The sequence below is a fragment of the Myotis davidii genome, unplaced genomic scaffold, assembly GCF_000327345.1.
Source record: "Myotis davidii unplaced genomic scaffold, ASM32734v1 scaffold428, whole genome shotgun sequence".
NCBI classification, from domain to species: domain Eukaryota; kingdom Metazoa; phylum Chordata; class Mammalia; order Chiroptera; family Vespertilionidae; genus Myotis; species Myotis davidii.
In genome coordinates this window covers 1,359,413-1,366,092 of record NW_006299834.1, presented here as the reverse complement: position 1 = coordinate 1,366,092, position 6,680 = coordinate 1,359,413, and the positions used below count along the sequence as shown (strand labels likewise).

The 6,680-nt window shown below is 52.7% G+C and overlaps 1 pseudogene; it reads left to right on the top strand.

Moving 5' to 3' along the window:
* LOC102769272 overlaps positions 1-3,478 on the top strand; it is a 17,425-nt pseudogene extending 13,947 nt beyond the window's left edge.
* Positions 3,479-6,680: the final 3,202 nt, after the last annotated feature.

Genomic DNA, 6,680 nt, shown 5'->3' with positions numbered 1-6,680 from the left:
TGGTTTTAAGAACAAACTTTCTGAGGCATTGTTCTCGGGTCAGCCCTCAGAAATCCGTAATTACAGTTTACGTTGTCGAAAGGAATTCACGTAACCAAGTTTGGGATGGAGGCTGCAGCGCAGGGAAAACTGGATTCCTGCGTCTCCTGATGAGACAGAGGAGCTGCAGGGCAGCCCGGCTTGGTGTTCGGTGTTCGCAGGCTGACCTCCGACCTCCTGGTGGCATCAGACAGCTGACCAGGAACTCTAGGTGGCCTCGGCTCCTGTCCTGCTGACTGGTCACCCTCAGGGGGACTCTGGTTCTCAACCGATCCCTCCCTCAGGGGCACCGCTAGGCTCCTCCCCGGGGCCCTCTCCCCTCACCCCACGCCTTGCAGGTGGCCCCGTGCACAGGCAGGCAACCCCTCCCCACGGTGGCATCAACCCTGTTGGGCCCTCACCTCTCCCACATCCCACCCACCCGCCAGCAAGTCTCGCGGATTTCACCTCCTCGCTCTCTCAGACACGTCTTCTCCTTTCGGTCCCCCCACACCAGCCCTCAGCCCGTCAGTCCATCATCTGGTCATTTTAAATATATATATATTGATTTCAGAGAGGAAGGGAGAAGGAGATGGAAACATCAACAATGAGAGAGAATCATTCATCGGCTGCCTCCTGCACAGCCTACACTGGGGACCAAGCCCGCAACCAGGGCATGAGCCCTTGACCGGAAATCAAACCGTGACCTTCTAGTTCACAGGCGAGACGAGGCTCATCCACCAGCTGTGAGCTGGAACCGACTCACATCAGCTGAGGAGAGTTGATGGTGAGCGCCTCTTCCCAGCTCGTGTTCAGTGAGGGCACACTGGGAGGGTGAGAGTGGCCGAGATGGGAGAATTTACACCATGGAAATTGGCAAATGCCACAAATCAGGGCTTCCTTCCTGGAGAGCAAGTGGTGAAATGTGTGCCAGCATCGCTGGTCTGGGGGCCAGGGACAGCCTCCTGGAGGAGGTGACATCTGAACAGGACCTGGTGGGATGGGCGGGAGGTGGCCAGGTGAGCAGCGTTGCCGGAATATTCTATCGCCTGCTGAAGTTTCACACGGGGGGGCGGGGGGTGGTGAGGGGGGAGCAAGAGCAGATGGTCTATTCTAGGAAGGAAGTTTCCGTGGAGAAGAGGCTGGAACGCGGAAGGGGCTCTACTTGGAGGACAGAGGGGAGAGGGTCATTGACCCCGTGTTCCCCCAGGAGAAATGGCTCCGAGTTAATCCTGCACAGGCTGGGGCTGGCGGTGGTTTGCACGCAGGGAGGGGCACACGTGGATGTCTTTGGGGGAGACCTGGTAGCAGTGGGGGGAGGAGAAGATGGGTGAGACGGGCTGTGAGGAGGCCACTCATATCAGCTGAAGAGGCACTGAGGGCCGCTCCAGGACAACGCCTGGGCGGCTGTGAGCATCATAAAGCCTGGTGACCGCCCTGACTGGGTAGCTCAGTTGGTTGGAGCATCATCCTGAAATGCTAGGTTGCAGGTTCAATCCCCAGTCACACACAAGAACTAAGCAATGAGCCCTAGCCGGTGTTCAGTGGTTAAAGCATCAGCCGTGGGATGGAAGGGTGTCTGGTTCGATTCCAGTCAAGGGCACATACCTTGGTTTCAGGCTCAATCCCCGGCCCCGGTCAGGGCACATGTGGGAGGCAACCAATCGATGTGTCTCTCAAGTGGATGTTTCTCTCTGTCTCTCTCCCTCCTTTCCACTCTCTCTAAAATAATAATAATAAATAATCAAGGAAAAAATATCCCTGGGTGAAGGTTAACAAAAAAGAATCAACCAATGAATGCATAAATAACTGGAATAACAAATTGATATTTCTCTCTTTCTCTCTCTCCCTCATCAATAAAAACAGAACCTGGTGACTGACAGGTGTTACAGGACTGGGCGGCGGTCGCCCCCAGCTCGACTCTGGCTGCCCGCCCCCGGGGGGGGGGGGCACATGATCCTAAGGAACCAGAGCAGTTGGGAAAACTTTACTGGTGGTCTGAGCTTTGAAACTACAGATGACAGTTTGAGAGAACATTTTGAGAAGTGGGGCACACTCACAGATTGTGTGGTGACGAGAGACCCCCAAACAAAGCGTTCCCGGGGTTTGGTTTTGTGACTTGCTCTTGTTGAAGAGGCGGATGCAGCAATGTGCGCTCGACCACACGAGGTTGATGGGTGTGCAGTAGAGCCAAAGAGCTGTTTCCAGAGAGGATTCTGTAACGCCTGGTGCCCACCGAACAGTGAAGAAAGGTTTTGTTGGTGGCACTGGAGAAGATACAGAAGAATATAACTTGAGAGACTACTTTGAAAAGTATGGCAAGATTGAAACCATATGGAGGACAGGCAGAGTGGGGGGAAAGAGGATTTGCTTTTGTAACTTTTGATGATCATGATACAGTTGATAAAATTGTTGTTCAGAAATACCACGCTACTAATGGGCATAATCGTGAAGTGAAAAAGGCCCTTTCCAAACAAGAAATGCGGTCTGCTGGGTCACAGAGGCCGCGGAGGTGGACCTGGCAATTTCATGGGTTGGGGAGGTAACTTTGTCCGTGGTGGAAACTTTGGTGGAAGAGGAGGCTCCGGTGGTGGAGGTGGCAGCAGAGGTCGTTATGGAGGAGGTGATGGTGGATGTAATGGATTTGGAGGTGATGGTGGATGTAATGGATGTGGAGGTGATGGTGGGTATAATGGATTTGGAGGTGATGGTGGATGTAATGGATGTGGAGGTGATGGTGGGTATAATGGATTTGGAGGTGACGGTGGATGTAATGGATTTGGAGGTGATGGTGGGTATAATGGATTTGGAGGTGATGGTGGATGTAATGGATGTGGAGGTGATGGTGGGTATAATGGATTTGGAGGTGATGGTGGATGTAATGGATTTGGAGGTGATGGTGGGTATAATGGATTTGGAGGTGATGGTGGATGTAATGGATTTGGAGGTGACGGTGGGTATAATGGATTTGGAGGTGACGGTGGATGTAATGGATTTGGAGGTGATGGTGGGTATAATGGATTTGGAGGTGATGGTGGATGTAATGGATTTGGAGGTGATGGTGGGTATAATGGATTTGGAGGTGATGGTGGATGTAATGGATTTGGAGGTGATGGTGGCAACTGTGGCGGTGGTCCCGGTTATAGTAGTAGAGGAGGCTATGGTGGTGGTGGTGGACCAGGATATGGAAACCAAGGTGGTGGATATGGTGGCGGTGGCAGAGCATACGATGGTTACAACGAAGGGGGAAATTTTGGCGGTAACTATGGTGGAGGTGGATACTATAATGATTTTGGAAATTACAGTGGACAACAGCAATCAAATTATGGACCCATGAAGGGGGGCAGTTTTGGTGGAAGAAGCTCGGACAGCCCCGATGGTGGTGGTTATGGATCTGGTGGTGGAAGTGGTGGATATGGTAGCAGAAGGTTCTAAAAACTCAGAAAATGGCTACAGTCCTTAGCAGGAGAGAGCGCGAGAGGTTGTCAGGAAAGCTGCAGGTTACTTTGAGACAGTCGCCCCAAATGCATTGGAGGAACTGTAAAAACCTGCCACGGGAGGAATGATGATCCGTAGTCAGAAAAGTGACTGCAGCTTAAACAGGAAAGCTTCCTGTTCAGACTGGCATAGCCACAGTTTGCAAAAAGTGCAGCTATTGATGAATGCAATGTAGTGTCAATTAGGTGTACATTCCTGAGGTCTTTTATCTGTTGTAGCTTTTTCTTTTTCTTTTTCTTTTCATTACATCAGGTATATTGCCCTGTAAATTGTGCTAGTGGTACCAGGAATAAAAAATTAAGGAATTTTTAACTAAAAAAAAAAGAAGAAGAAGCCGAAGCCGGTTTGGCTCGGTGGATGGAGCGTCAGCCTGCGGACTGAGAGGTCCCGGGTTCGATTCCGGTCGGGGGCATGTGCCTGGGTTGCGGGCACGTCCCCAGCGGGAGGTGTGCGGGAGGCAGCTGGTCGATGTTTCTCTCTCGTCGATGTTTCTAGCTCTCTATCTCTCTCCCTTCCTCTCTGTGAAAAATCAATAAAATATATTTTTAAAAAAAATAAAATAAAATAAAAAAATAAAAAAATAAAAAAAAAATAAAAAAAAAGAAGAAGAAAGCTCAGATTTCTGACTGGGGCACCTGGGTGCCCATCACTTGAGAGGGGAACCAAACTGTGGATTCGTTTTGTGGGGAAAGACAGTGAATCCCAGCTGGACATGAGTTGGAGATGTGCGGGGACACCCGGTGGGCGGCCGCAGGCAGCTGGACATTGGCGCTAAGCACTGGACGAGGGCTGGGCACCCGCAGTCAGGGGCCATTGCATGACAGTGATGGGCACCTGCCCAGGGCGGGGTGGGCGCGGAGCAGGGTCTGGAGAATCGGCAGGGGCTCCCGTCAGGGTGGTGAGGTTTTTTTCTCTTAAAAAAATGGGGATTTCCAGTTTTCAGTCCGGCATGTAGGAATCGGAAGTCATCACTCCCATTCTCACCAGAAAAAAGCATAATAAGCTGAAAGTCAACAGCTTTCAGAGAACTGAGAGAATGGAGGTCACAGGGCAAACCAGTGGCCCCCAAACCGGAGAGAGGCCGACAGTCACCGGTGCCCGGGCACAGGCCGGCTCCGGCCGGAAGGGCCAGCGCTGGGGGCACAGCCAGGCCGTGGCTGACAGCTTGTGGGGGCTCGGTGCACACTAGCTGGAGTGAACACCTGCAGGGACCCCCGCGCTCTCAGGCACGTGGGCTGTGGGCAGGCGGAGGGCGAGACACACCACGAGCACCGTCCTCCGCAGCGAGGGGAAGCAGCGGTTCCTCTGCCCGCTCAGGGCTCCAGCTGGGCCTGAGGGACACAGACTGACCGCGCAGCACGCGCAGGGCACTCACCCCACGGGGCAGCCCCCAGGAAATCGGGGCCAGAGAAGTGAGGAGGCCGAGTCATGTGTATACCAGGTTGAAGGAAAAGTAGCGATTGTGGAGAAGCAACAAAATGCAGGGCGAGACCACAGGCGGGGCAGTGACTGTACCAAGGTCTGTCTGCGGGGGCCTCGGGCTCAGATGGTGCCTTCTCTCTGGTGGAGATGCTCCTTCTATTTGCTGTTTTACAAGCGCCTTCCACTCAGTGATCAACGCGCCGAAGGGGCACGTGGGGGAGGGGATGTCCTGACTTCCTCACTGGCCACTGATGGCCAGCCCCGCGGGCCAGGACTGCACCCAGCCGCCAGCCACCTGGGCGCTGGGAGGTGGCTGAGGGGCAGGGACTAGTAGTTGGCACCTGATTCGAAGGTTGGAAATGGAAGCTCTGGAGTCTCCCTGTGTCCTTGTGTCTATCTGTGTCTGCGTGTCTGTGCCTGTGTCTGTGTGTCTGTCTGTGTCCGTGTGTCTATCTGTGTCCGTGTGTCTATCTGTGTCCGTGTGTCTATCTGTGTCCGTGTGTCTATCTGTGTCCGTGTGTCTATCTGTGTCCGTGTGTCTATCTGTGTCCGTGTGTCTATCTGTGTCCGTGTGTCTATCTGTGTCCGTGTGTCTATCTGTGTCCGTGTGTCTATCTGTGTCCGTGTGTCTATCTGTGTCCGTGTGTCTATCTGTGTCCGTGTGTCTATCTGTGTCCGTGTGTCTATCTGTGTCCGTGTGTCTATCTGTGTCCGTGTGTCTATCTGTGTCCGTGTGTCTATCTGTGTCCGTGTGTCTATCTGTGTCCGTGTGTCTATCTGTGTCCGTGTGTCTATCTGTGTCCGTGTGTCTATCTGTGTCCGTGTGTCTATCTGTGTCCGTGTGTCTATCTGTGTCCGTGTGTCTATCTGTGTCCGTGTGTCTATCTGTGTCCGTGTGTCTATCTGTGTCCGTGTGTCTATCTGTGTCCGTGTGTCTATCTGTGTCCGTGTGTCTATCTGTGTCCGTGTGTCTATCTGTGTCCGTGTGTCTATCTGTGTCCGTGTGTCTATCTGTGTCCGTGTGTCTATCTGTGTCCGTGTGTCTATCTGTGTCCGTGTGTCTATCTGTGTCCGTGTGTCTATCTGTGTCCGTGTGTCTATCTGTGTCCGTGTGTCTATCTGTGTCCGTGTGTCTATCTGTGTCCGTGTGTCTATCTGTGTCCGTGTGTCTATCTGTGTCCGTGTGTCTATCTGTGTCCGTGTGTCTATCTGTGTCCGTGTGTCTATCTGTGTCTGTGTGTCTATCTGTGTCCGTGTGTCTGTCTGTGCCTGTGTGTCTGTCTGTGTTTGTGTGTCTGTCTGCCTGTGTGTCTGTGTCTGTATCTGTGTGTGTCTGTCTGTGCCTGTGTGTCTGTGCCTGTGTCTGTGTCTGTCTGTGTCTTTGCCTGTGTGCTTATTTGTGCCTGTGTCTGTCTGTGTCTGTCTGTGTCTGTCTATCTGTGCCTGTGTGTCTGTGTCTGTGTCTGTCTGTGTGTCTGTCTGTGTCTGTGTGTCTGTGTCTATCTGTGCCTGTTTGTGCCTGTGTGTTTGTCGGTGCCTGTGTGTCTGTGTCTGTGTGTCTGTGTGTCTGTCTGTGCCTGTGTGTCTATCTGTGCCTGTGTGTCTGTCTGTCTGTGTGTCTATCTGTGTCCGTGTGTCTATCTGTGTCCGTGTGTCTATCTGTGTCCGTGTGTCTATCTGTGTCCGTGTGTCTATCTGTGCCTGCGTGTCTGTGCCTATTTGTGTCTGTGTGTGTCTGTCTG